Source organism: Bufo gargarizans, chromosome 3, assembly GCF_014858855.1.
Source record: "Bufo gargarizans isolate SCDJY-AF-19 chromosome 3, ASM1485885v1, whole genome shotgun sequence".
NCBI lineage: Eukaryota > Metazoa > Chordata > Amphibia > Anura > Bufonidae > Bufo > Bufo gargarizans.
The window spans coordinates 54457857-54470624 of record NC_058082.1 but is presented as its reverse complement, the minus strand read 5'-3'; the positions used below and the strand labels follow the sequence as shown (position 1 = coordinate 54470624).

The 12768-nt window shown below is 43.6% G+C and overlaps 1 long non-coding RNA gene across 1 annotated transcript; it reads right to left on the bottom strand.

Moving 5' to 3' along the window:
• Positions 1-645: 645 nt before the first annotated feature.
• LOC122931872 lies at positions 646-6993 on the bottom strand. The gene is made up of 4 exons (XR_006388247.1): positions 6923-6993; positions 6651-6704; positions 4034-4081; positions 646-707 (listed from the first exon to the last, which is right to left on the bottom strand). It is a non-coding gene; the product is annotated as an uncharacterized LOC122931872 (long non-coding RNA).
• Positions 6994-12768: the final 5775 nt, after the last annotated feature.

Genomic DNA, 12768 nt, shown 5'->3' with positions numbered 1-12768 from the left:
CTGCCTGTTTATTTCAATCTGACCCTCTACTGCCAGACCTGATCCATGCCTTACCTCTGTATTGATCCTTCTCTTCATACAATGATCTCAGACCATTTACCATTAAGCACATACTCTGACTGCCCTGATCTTGGCCTGTCCTTGACTATGATGTTGGCCTGACCTTGACTATCAGCTGTTTGCAGAGGAGGCTTTGCTCCATTTGAGCGCAACTACTTCATTACTCAGTGCATTGTTTCCCTTGCAACAGCAGAGCAGTGTAATTACAAGTACTTACTCCATTCAAGTGAATGTATTGTGTACTTGTAACCGTACTCTATCTCCGAGACTTCCAAGACGGCGGGCAGTGTAATGAAGAAGAAGAAGTAGTGTTTGCATGGAGCACTGCCACCTTTTCAAACAGATGATGGGATGGGATGCCTGGTGTAGGGCCCCCGCCAATCAGATATTGATGACCTACTGTATCCTAAGGATAGATCATCAATATAAAACCTCTGCACAACCCCCTTAAATGGGAAATAACTTGGAGCTAACTTATATGACATTCGAAAAACATGGCTGCTTTTTCTAGAAGCAGTACAGTAGGTAACTATAACATTTTGTAGAAGTCTTCACAACTGAATATCTATAGAAAATACCTCAGCATATTCCTCCATGCTGCTCTCACTTGATGTGGACATCAGAGGTGAAGACCTCGTCATATCGTCCTATAGTGAACACAGAGGAGAAGAGGCAAAAATCAGAAAACACTCCTGTAGTTTGTCACATGTGGCACATGAACATTACAGAGAGCTGGTGTAGAAGAGATGTTATAGAGAGGGCAGTACATACAATACCAGGATCCTGCTAAACCATTAAACATATAAATGATACCTAACCTAGTACTGGGTTGAAAAATGAAAACTTCCTAACCAGTATCTTAAAAGGGTTCTTCGAGTTTAGTATTAATTGCGTATCCGATAGTCCATCAATATCTGGTCAGTGATGGTCCAACTCCCAGCACCTCCACTGGCCAAATGTTTGAAGAGGCAGCTACACTCCAGTGAGTTCTGCGGCCTCCTCACAGCATGATATCACTGGCCTAAGAGGAGGTTACAGTCAATGGCAGATTATAATACGGGCGTTCGGGTTGGCAGCCCTGGGCTTGGCATCGCTGAGGGGCCCAACACCGATCCGAAAGCCCACATACTGCGTTGCCTATAACCGCCATAGGCTTCAGGCCTAGTAGGGTAAAAGCCCGGCGCAGGCGTCCGCGATGACTTGACTTCATCACACGCGATGATGTCATCGTGTGCCTGTGTCGGGGTGCAGGGCTTTGATGTACGCGCGCCTGCCTTACTATTACGGACACAGGTAAGTATTAGAGTTAAGTGTTTTTTTTTTTGTGTGTGCCAACTTTGGGGGGCAGAGGAGGTTATATTAATGCTGGGACAGTGGGGGCAAATGATTACATGGGGCAAATTACTTAATGGGGCAGTGTGGAGGCAAATTACTTATTGGGGCAGTGTGGGGACAAATTACTTAATGGGGGCAGTGTGGGGACAAATTACTTAATGGGGGCAGTGTGGGGGCAAATTACTTAATGGGGGCAGTGTGGGGGAAAATTACTTAATGGGGGCAATGTGGGGGAAAATTACTTAATGGGGGCAATGTGGGGGAAAATTTCTTCATAGGGCAGTGTCGGGGCAAATTACTTTGTGGTGACAGTCTGGGGGCAAATTACTTTGTGGGGGCAGTGTGGAGGCAAACTACTACATGAGGGCAGTGTGGGGGAAATTACTATATGGGGCAGTGTGGGAGAAATTATTTTATGAGGCAGTGTGGTGGAAATTACTATGTGGCGGCAGTCTGGGGGCAAATTACTTTTTGGGGATAAACTAATACATGGGGGGCAGTGTGGGGGCAAATTACTTTGTGGGGGCAGTGTGAGGGAAATTTCTATATAGTGGCAGTATAGGGGAAATTACTATATGGTAGCAACGTGGGGCCAAATACTATATGTGGCAGTGTGGGAAAAATTACTATATGGGGCAGTGTAGGGGAAATTACTATATGGGGCAGTGTAAGGGGAATTAATATATGTGGGAAGTGTGGGGTAAATTAGTATAAAGGGCAGTGTAGGGGAAATTAATATATGAGGGAAGTGTGGGGGAAAGTACTATATAGGGGCAGTGTAAGGAAAATTACTATTTGGGGCAGTGTTGGGGAAATTACTATATGGGGCAGTGTGGGGGGAATTACTATCTAGGGCAGTATGGGGGACATTACTATATGGGGCAGTGTAATGAAAACTACTATTTGGGACAGTGTTGGGGAAATTACTATATGGGGCAGTATGGGGAAAATTACTATATGGGGCAGTATGGGGAAAATTAATATATGGAGCAGTGTGGGGGAAATTACTATATGTGGCAGTGTGGGGGAAATTACTATATGGGGCCGTGTGGGGGACGTTGCTATTGTGGAGGCGCTGTAGGGGCATTTCTATTACAGGACATTTTAGTGGACATTATTTTTGGGGACTCTCTATTCAGGCATTATTACCTGGAGCACAATATAGGATGTTATTACTGGGGCACTCTATGGGGTATTATAACTGCTGTAGACACTATAGGGATCTTTGAGATAGTTTATTAAACTGGTGTAAAATAGAACTGGCTTTGTTGCCCATAGCAACCAATTAGATCTCACCTTTCATTTTTGACAGCAGCTCCTTTGGAAAATGAAAGGTGGGATCTGATTGGCTGTTATGTGCAACCAAGACAGTTCTACTTTCCACCAGTTTGATGAATGACCCCAATTATGTCCACTGGGGTCACCATTTTTTCAGCAGTATAGTACCTGGGACATTGGGAGCACAAAGGGCACAGTATTGGGAGTGGCAGCAGGATGACACTGTTGGGACACCAGGGTGGGGAGGTTGATGGAAAAATTTAGAAATCTAACGTGTCTGTGTAATAAACTCTGTAGAGACGAGATGCGGCTGAAAGAATTTGTCATGGTGGTCTGGGTCAGACGCAGGAGAAGAGGAAAGAGAAGGTCTACATGACAGCAGATGTCCCTGGATGTAAGAGATATGTGGTGCTGTATTCCAAGTCTTTTTTATTATAATTATATGTATTTTAAATTTGGCAAATTTGTAACAGCCCAGATAACAGTGAAAACTTTGTGTGTACAGATAACGTAGTAGATGTTCCCTGCAGTCCTATGTAGCACCTAACATAATACAATAATTCACTGTGTTACGTGGGGCGTTACATAGGACTGCAGTAACATCTATGACATCTGTATGAAAGTTATGAGATGGTGGGGGGGTCCGACTCCTGGCACCCCCACCAATAAGCTGATTGAGGAGACCGCGATGTTCCAGTGAGCACCGAAGCCTCTTTGCTCTTTACCAAGCACAGCGCTGTCCATTTGATAGCACTCTGCTTGGTATTGCAGCTCAGACCCAATCACCCTGATGAGACAGAGCTGCACCTAGGGCATGTGAACGATGAATGTGATGTCATATGGCCTAGGAAGAGACTGTGGTGCTCACGAAACACTGCAGCCTCTTCATGCAGAAAATAAGAGCAAACAAAACCAGAATAGTCTAAGTCAGACAGAGAGATAGATAGATACAGGTGAAACTCGAAAAATTAGAATATTGTGCACAAGTCCATTTATTTCAGTAATGCAAATTAAAAGAAATTGCATTAATGCAGCTTAATATTAGAAATTTGTGAAAAGGTTCAATATTCTAGGCTCAAAGTGTCACACTCTAGTCAGCTAATTAATCCATACCCCCTGAGCAAAGGGTACCTCAAAATTAAGACTTTGGGGTTTCATAAGCTGTAAGCCATAATCATCCAGATTATAACAAATAAAGGCTTGAAATATCTCGCTTTGCCTGTAATGAGTCTCTCATATGTTCGTTTCACCTTTTAAGTTGCATTACTGAAATAAATGAACTTTGCACGATATTCAAATTTTTCGAGTTTCACCTGTAGTTAGATATATTGATAGACATTAGATCGATAAATAGAGATACCTCAGAGATGTAAAACTGTGAGAGCTGGGATGTTGCTTTTGGGGGAACCTGAAATAAAATTAGCGGTGAGTGTAATCCATAAGTATAAAAATGTTACATCGGATCTTCTTCACCCTTTAATAACACAGACACATACGGGGGTCTGGTAAATCCCTTGAGCCCCTTCTTAGGCTACTTTCACACTTGCGTTAGGAGCGGATCCGTCTGGTGTCTGCACAGACGGATCCGCTCCTATAATGCAAACGCTTGCATCCGTTCAGAACGGATCCGTTTGCATAACTGTTTTTTTCAGATCTGATTTTTCACTTCGGAAAACTCAGATCCGACAGTATATTCTAAACACAGAAGCGTTCCCATGGTGATGGGGACGCTTCATGTTAGAATATACTGAGAACTGTGTACACGACTACCCCCTGCTGCCTGGCAGATGCTGCCAGGCAGCAGGGGGCAGACCCCCCCCCCTCCTGTATTTAACTTATTGGTGGCCAGTGCGGCCCCCCCTCCCTCCCCAGTATTAAATATGACCAGTGCGGCGGCCTCCCCCTCCCTCCCTCCCCAGTATTAAATATGACCAGTGCGGCCCCCTCCCTCTATATTTATTGGTGGCCGGGCCAGTGCGGATTCCAAGTATTGTGAGCAGTGCGGCCTCCCCTCTCCCCCCCTAATTAAAATCACCCCCCCCCCCCCATCATTGGTGGCAGCGGAGAGTACCGATCGGAGTCCCAGTTTAAATCGCTGGGGCTCCGATCGGTTACCATGGCAACCAAGACGCTATTGCAGTCTTGGCTGCCATGGTTACTTGGCAATAAATACAAGCATTATACTTACCTGAAGAGCTGCGATGTCTGACCGGCCGGGAGCTCCTCCTACTGGTAAGTGAAAGGTCTGTGCGGCGCATTGCTAAAGACCTGTCACTTACCAGTAGGAGGAGCGCCCGGCCGGTCAGACATCGCAGCTCTTCAGGTAAGTATAATGCTTGTATTTATTGCCAAGTAACCATGGCAGCCAAGACTGCAATAGCGTCTTGGTTGCCATGGTAACCGATCGGAGCCCCAGCGATTTAAACTGGGACTCCGATCGGTACTCTCCGCTGCCACCAATGATGGGGGGGGGGGGGGGTGATTTTAATTAGGGGGGGAGAGGGGAGGCCGCACTGCTCACAATACTTGGAATCCGCACTGGCCCGGCCACCAATAAATATAGAGGGAGGGGGCCGCACTGGTCATATTTAATACTGGGGAGGGAGGGAGGGGGAGGCCGCCGCACTGGTCATATTTAATACTGGGGAGGGAGGGGGGGCCGCACTGGCCACCAATAAGTTAAATACAGGAGGGGGGGGGGTCTGCCCCCTGCTGCCTGGCAGCATCTGCCAGGCAGCAGGGGGTAGTCGTGTACACAGTTCTCAGTATATTCTAACATGAAGCGTCCCCATCACCATGGGAACGCCTCTGTGTAGAATATACTGTCGGATCTGAGGTTTACGATGTAACTCAAATCCGATGGTATATTCTAACATAGAGGCGTTCCCATGGTGATGGGGACGCTTCAAGTTAAAATATACCATCGGATCGGAGAAAACTCCGATCTGATGGGGACTCCTGACTTTGCATTGAAAGTCAATGGGGGACGGATCCGTTTGAAATTGCACCATATTGTGTCAACGTCAAACGGATCCGTCCCCATTGACTTGCATTGTAAGTCTGGACGGATCCGTTTGGCTCCGCACGGCCAGGCGGACACGAAAACGCTGCAAGCAGCGTTCAGGTGTCCGCCTGCTGAGCGGAGCGGAGGCCAAACGGTGCCAAACTGATGCATTCTGAGCGGATCCGCATCCACTCAGAATGCATTGGGGCTGTACGGATCCGTTCGGGGCCGCTTGTGAGAGCCTTCAAACGGAACTCACAAGCGGAGCCCCGAACGCTAGTGTGAAAGTAGCCTTAGAAGATAATTCTTATCAGTTATAAAGTGGTGTTCACTATGACCGGCATTTCATGTACTGCTAATTCTATAAGGAATTATTTCTTACATTTATATTTGTGAAATTTCAGTTTAGTAACAAAAAAAAAAAAAAAAAGTGGAAGCAGATTCTTATCGTCTGTTCTTGGAGGATATGAAATCTATCCACACATCTATAGAACACTTCGGGTGGGAACATTACTTGGAAGAAGAGAGTTGTGGGGCTACCATCTAAGAACATAAGTAGGGTTTTTCCTCAGTTAGTAGGATCACTTATTCTATTAGTAAGGCCACGTTCACAGTTACGTGAATCTGGTAGCCTGATCCATCTGACAATCAGGCCAGCGGAGCTCACAGTATCTGGCATTGTCGGATACGACTGTATACTGCCAGATGCCCGAGATTGTCTGGTCTGGCATGCGCAGACCTTCAAAAATTTGAAAAATAATAAATACCGGATCTGTTTTTCCGGATGACACCGGAAAAACGGATCTGGTATTGCAAAGTATTTGTCTGACTGATCAGGATGATGATCAGTCTGCAAATGACATGCGTTTGCGCACAGTTTTCCTGATCAGGCAACTGAACTACCTGCCGGAATCAAACAACGCAAGTGTGAAAGTACCCTAACAAGTAAGATGCAAGACACAATAAATCTCACCTCCACTCTACATTCAAACCATTGTCCTGGCAGCTCTGGGAATTGTGTCATAATCTGTGAAGACAAGATGAAAGAATATGATATAAAAATGACCATTTCTGAGTATGGTGTCAGTATTAGTAAGGGAATGATAAAGAAGAAACGTAAATGACTTATGTGGAACACAACGTGTATGAGAATAGAAAATCATGGCTGCTTCTTCCAGACACAGAACAGTAGGTAACTATAACATTTTATAGAAGTTTTCACAACTGAATATCTATAGAAAATACCTCAGCATAATTGTGGATGCTGGTCTCACTTTTTGAGGACATCGGAGTTGAAGACCTCGTCATATCGTCCTATAGTGAAGACAGAGGAGAAAAGGCAAAAATCAGAAAACACTCCTGTAGTTTGTCACATGTGACACATGAACATTACAGAGAGCCGGTGTAGAAGAGATGTTATAGAGAGGGCAGTACATACAATACCAGGATCCTGCTAAATCATTAAACATATAGATAATAACTAATCCCGTATAATAGAAAATAAAAAACATAGTAACCAGAATCTTAAAGGGGTTTTTCGAGAGTTTGATGTTGATCATTTTACCATCTAATGATCCATAATAGAAATAGGCAGACAGAGAGATAGATAGACAGATAGTTAGATACATTGATGGATATTAGATCGATAAATAGAGATACCTCAGAGATGTAAAACTGTGAGAGCTGGGATGTTGCTTTTGGGGGAATCTGAAATAAAATTAGCGGTGAGTGTAATCCATAAGAATATAAAAGTTTTATATCGGATCTTCTTCTCCCTTTAATAACACAGACACATACGGGGGTCTGGTTAATCCCTTGAGCCCCTTCTTAGAAGATAATTCTTATCAGTTATAAAGTGGTTTTCACTATGACCGGCATTTCATGGTCTGCTAATTCTATAAGGAATCATTTCTTACATTTATATTTGTGAAATTTCAGTTTAGTAAAAAAAAAAAAGTGGAAGCTGATTCTTATAGTCTGTTCTTGGAGGATATGAAATCTATAGAACACTTCGGGTGGGAACATTACTTGGAAGAAGAGAGTTGTGGGGCTACCATCTAAGAACATAAGTAGGGTTTTTCTTCAGTTAGTAGGATCACTTATTCTATTAGTAAGGCCACGTTCACAGTTACGTGAATCTGATAGCCTGATCCATCTGACGATCAGGCTACCGGAGCTCACAGTATCTGGCATTGTCGGAAACGACTGTATACTGCCAGATGCCCGAGATTTTGTCTGGTCGATTCATGGCATATATGCTGGAAAGCGTCCAAATCTCTGCTGGATCCCATTATAGTCAATGAAGATCCAGTGATACACAGTCATATCCGGCAATGCCCGGTTTGGTGAGCTCCGGTAGCTTCATACTCAGCCGGTTGAGGCTACCGGATTCCAAACTCAACTGGGAATGGGGCCTAATATTCTTATTTCAAACAGAATAAAGATAACAAAATCTATAACATATATACATAAGGGTAATTTCACACTAGCGTTAAACTTTTCCGGTATTGAGTTCTGTCCTAGGGGCCCAATTGTAACGGGGTGCCGAAGGCGCACTCAGTCTCCCATCAGCCACAGACCTGCTGCTTAGCTTTGGGAGCGAGGATCTGTGTTTGACCTCGTTCCCAGGGCGGCGTTGCTAGCTGGGAGGTTCCCTGCTCCTAGGTCTGCCTTGAGCGCCGAGCTGATCACTCGGTGCTCAACTGGTCGATCTGTCGGTCATGTGAAGCTGTCCACGTCACATGTCCCTCACTCCCCACTATAAATACAGGCAGCCTTCTGGCCACAGGTTGCCTGTTAATTTCTAGGTTCCTGGCTATTTGTTGGACTACTGAATACTCACCTGATCCTGTTCCCTGACGATCCTTTGCCTGCTACTCCTGTACTGCGCATTCGTCCTGGTATTGTGACCTCGAACTCCTCTGTTACTTCTCTACTCTCCTGATCTTTGACCCCGGCTTCTCCTGACCATTCTTTGCTTAACCCTTTGTACTGCGTAGCTCTCTTGGTTCTGACCCGGTCCGTTCACGTTCCGTATTTTGTCTTGTCTGTCTTCCCTGCACATATCCTAAGTAAGGGACTTTCATCCAGTTGTCCCCTGTCATCAGGACTTGTGAGGCAAGTAGGCAGGGCCAGGGGTAAGGGTGGAGCGCAGTGGTCACTATCCTTCCCCCTGTGTGCGTGTGGGCGTGACCGTTACACCAATACTGGAAAAAAAAACTGATCACTTTTGTCCCAATGCATGCTGAATGGAAAGCAATCCGTTCAGTATGCATCAGGATGTCTTCAGTTCAGTTACTTAGAGTATTTGGACGGAGAAAATACCGCAGCATGCTGAGGTATTTTCTCCGGCCAAAATTCCGGTTCACTTGCCTGAATGCCCGTCATTAATTTCCATTGAAATGTATTAATGCCAGATCCAGTATCAAGTGTTCCAGTAAAACGGATCTGTTTTCCAGGTCAGCGCGTGAGTAGACCTTTAAAAATTTGAAAAATAATAAACATCGGATCCGTTTTTCCAGAAGACACCGGATCCCGTATTGCAATGCATTTGTCCGATTGACCAGGATCATGATCAGTCTGCAAATGACATGCGTCTGCGCACAGTTTTCCTGATCAGGTAACTGAACTACCTGCCGGAATCAAACAACGCAAGTGTGAAAGTACCCTAACAAGTAAAAAGACACAATAAATCTAACCTCCACTCTACATTCAAACCAGTGTCCTGGCAGCTCTGGGAATTGTGTCATAATCTGTGAAGACAAGATGAAAGAATATGATATAAAAATGACCATTTCTGAGTATGGTGTCAGTATTAGTAAGGGAATGATAAAGAAGAAACGTAAATGACTTATGTGGAACACAACGTGTATGAGATTAGAAAATCATGGCTGCTTCTTCCAGACACAGTACAGTAGGTAACTATAACATTTTATAGAAGTCTTCACAACTGAATATCTATAGAAAATACCTCAGCATAATTGTGGATGCTGGTCTCACTTTTTGAGGACATCGGAGTTGAAGACCTCGTCATATCGTCCTATAGTGAAGACAGAGGAGAAGAGGCAAAAATCTGAAAACACTCCTGTAATTTGTCACATGTGACACATGAACATTACAGAGAGCTGGTGTAGAAGAGATGTTATAGAGAGGGCAGTACATACAATACCGGGATCCTGCTAAATCGTTAAACATATAGATAATAACTAATCCCGTATTATAGAAAATACCTCAGCATAATTGTGGATGCTGGTCTCACTTTTTGAGGACATCGGAGTTGAAGACCTCGTCATATCGTCCTATAGTGAACACAGAGGAGAAGAGGCAAAAATCAGAAAACACTCCTGTAGTTTGTCACATGTGACACATGAACATTACAGAGAGCTGGTGTAGAAGAGATGTTATAGAGAGGGCAGTACATACAATACCAGGATCCTGCTAAATCGTTAAACATATAGATAATAACTAATCCCGTATTATAGAAAATAAAAAGCATAGTAACCAGAATCTTAAAGGGGTTTTTCGAGAGTTTGATATTGATCATTTTACCATCTAATGATCCATAGATAGAAATAGGACGAATGGATAATCTAGCAGGAACATTGCTGCATGTCCCGGCCAACATTTCGCCATAATACTCAAATTCAACTTTTTCCCATATTAATAATAGATTCTGATAAGAGGTCTCTTGTTTATGACTGTTTCCATATATATCTCCCATAATCTATAACAGAGAGAGGCCAAGTACAAGCACCGCCGCCTCTCAACCTGGAAAGAGGGACTAGAAAAACCATTTAGATAAGAATTAATTCCATATGTTTATTTTAAAGAACCGTTGCATTCATCTCATTCCTAGGCCACAATGTAAGTGTAGTACCGCAGAGGGGGCACTACCATTCCTACACCTAGCTACTGTCTCTAATGGCTAGCAAAGAATCCGCCGAACATTTGAACATATGCAATGTTCGCGGGCGCCATATTCTTTTGCATTGCACCGAACTTTGACCCATGACACATCCATCAGATAGGACAGGACAGCCAATTGAGACTAATTTACCTCCAGCCACATAATGACAAGTTCTTTTCTGTGAGGTGAATGCCTAATTGTTGGGGACCGTTCTCCCGTGGCCAAAAATAAAAAATTTCTATGCTCCAGCAGGGCACATTTTTGAGAGTTTCCCTTTAATACGCATAAAAATGGCCCCTAATTAAAATACATATTTTTGGGGGAAATTGTTGCCAATGATCCCCCTCTGGTATATCACTGTACATGTTGTGGGACTATTTGTGTACTTCTAGTAAGTGTTTTCTGGCTACAAATATGACCTGAAGGTTTTTCAGGTTCGCCTGCCATTAAAGTGAATGTCCCGGCCGTTGTTCGTCCATCACTAGCAGAGAGTACCTTTGGACAGAATGAAACTTACCATCCCATTCTTCCTCCTTTTAGGCAGAAGTGAGCTAGTCCTGTTTCCTACCAAGGGAGGAGTTGCAGGAAGCTGTGGGGAGTTGAATTGAGAGTCCAAGGAACCAGACATGAAGCAGTGAGCGGAACGTTGTTCCCTCCTGCAGCATAAGTCTTCTAGGAGGAGCAGATTTTGGTAAGCTCCTTGACTCCTTGCAGTTCAAAAACAGTATAATGAGGGGGTCAACAGCCAAAAGGCACCCCACTTAACGGTACCAGAACCTCTACAAAGTCCAGTAACTAGAGACATAAAGCAAAGTATACAAGTTTACCTGCTATTTTACCCTTAGCCTGCTGGAGCCAAGAGAAAGATCGAGTATTGTCTGGAGGACACAAGTTTATTGCACGTTTATTCAAGTAACAACCGTTGAAGTTTACCAAGTCTGGACTCTACTTATTCCACCAACTACAACTCCTTTGTTGCTACGGAGCCTAACTCCAAGGACCGACAGTATTCAGGTAGGAGCACCGTGACACAAACTATAAAGGCCACAGCACCACTCTCCATTTCTAAACACTGGGACCCAATCGGCCCTTGGGCGCTGCATTTAGCAAATGTATTGAATATCAAACATGAAAATGAGAGCAAAGAAAGACAGAATAGTCTAAGGCAGACAGATAGATGATAGATAGATCGGTAGATAATTAGATCTAATATCTATTAATATATCAATAAATAGAAATACCTCAGAGTCATAAAAGTGTGAGAGCTGAGATGTTACTTTAGGGGGAACCTGAAATAAAATTAGCGGTGAGTGTAATCCATAAGTATAAAAGTTTTACATCAGATATTCTTCTCCATCCTTTAATAACACAGACACATACGGGGGTCTGGTAAATCCCTTGAGCCCCTTCTTAGAAGATAATTCTTATCAGTTATAAAGTGGTGTTCACTATGACCGGCATTTCATGTTCTGCTAATTCTATAGGGAATTATTTCTTACATTTTTAATTGTGAAATTTCAGTTGGAGTTTAGTAAAATAGAAGCAGATTCTTATCGTCTGTTCTTGGAGCACATGAAATCTATCCACACATCTATAGGACCCTTCAGGTGGGGACATTACTTGCAGAAGAGTTGTGGGGCTACCATCTAAGAACATAAGTAGGGTTTTTCCTCAGTTAGTAGGATCACCTATTCTATTAGTAAGGCCCCATTCACAGTTAGGTTTGGAATCTGGTAGTCTGATCCATCTAAGGATCAGGCTAATGGAGCTCACAGTATCGGGCATTGTCGGATACGACCATCTACCACCGGATGCCCGTGATTTTGTCTGGACGAGACATGGCATAGATGCCGGAAAGCATCCGGATCTCTGCTGGAGTAAAATGGAAGACAAAATAAATCTAACCTCTACTCGATATTCAAACCATTAGTCCTGGTAGTTCAGGGAATTCTGTCATAATCTGTGAAGACAAGATGAAAGAATATTATATAAAAATGACCATTTCTGAGTATGGTGTCAGTATTAGTAACGGAAGGATAAAGAAGAAACGTAAATGACTTATGTGGGATACAACGTGTATGAGATTAGAAAATCATGGCTGCTTCTTCCAGACACAGAACAGTAGGTAACTATAACATTTTATAGAAGTCTTCACAACTGAATATCTATAGAAAATACCTCAGCA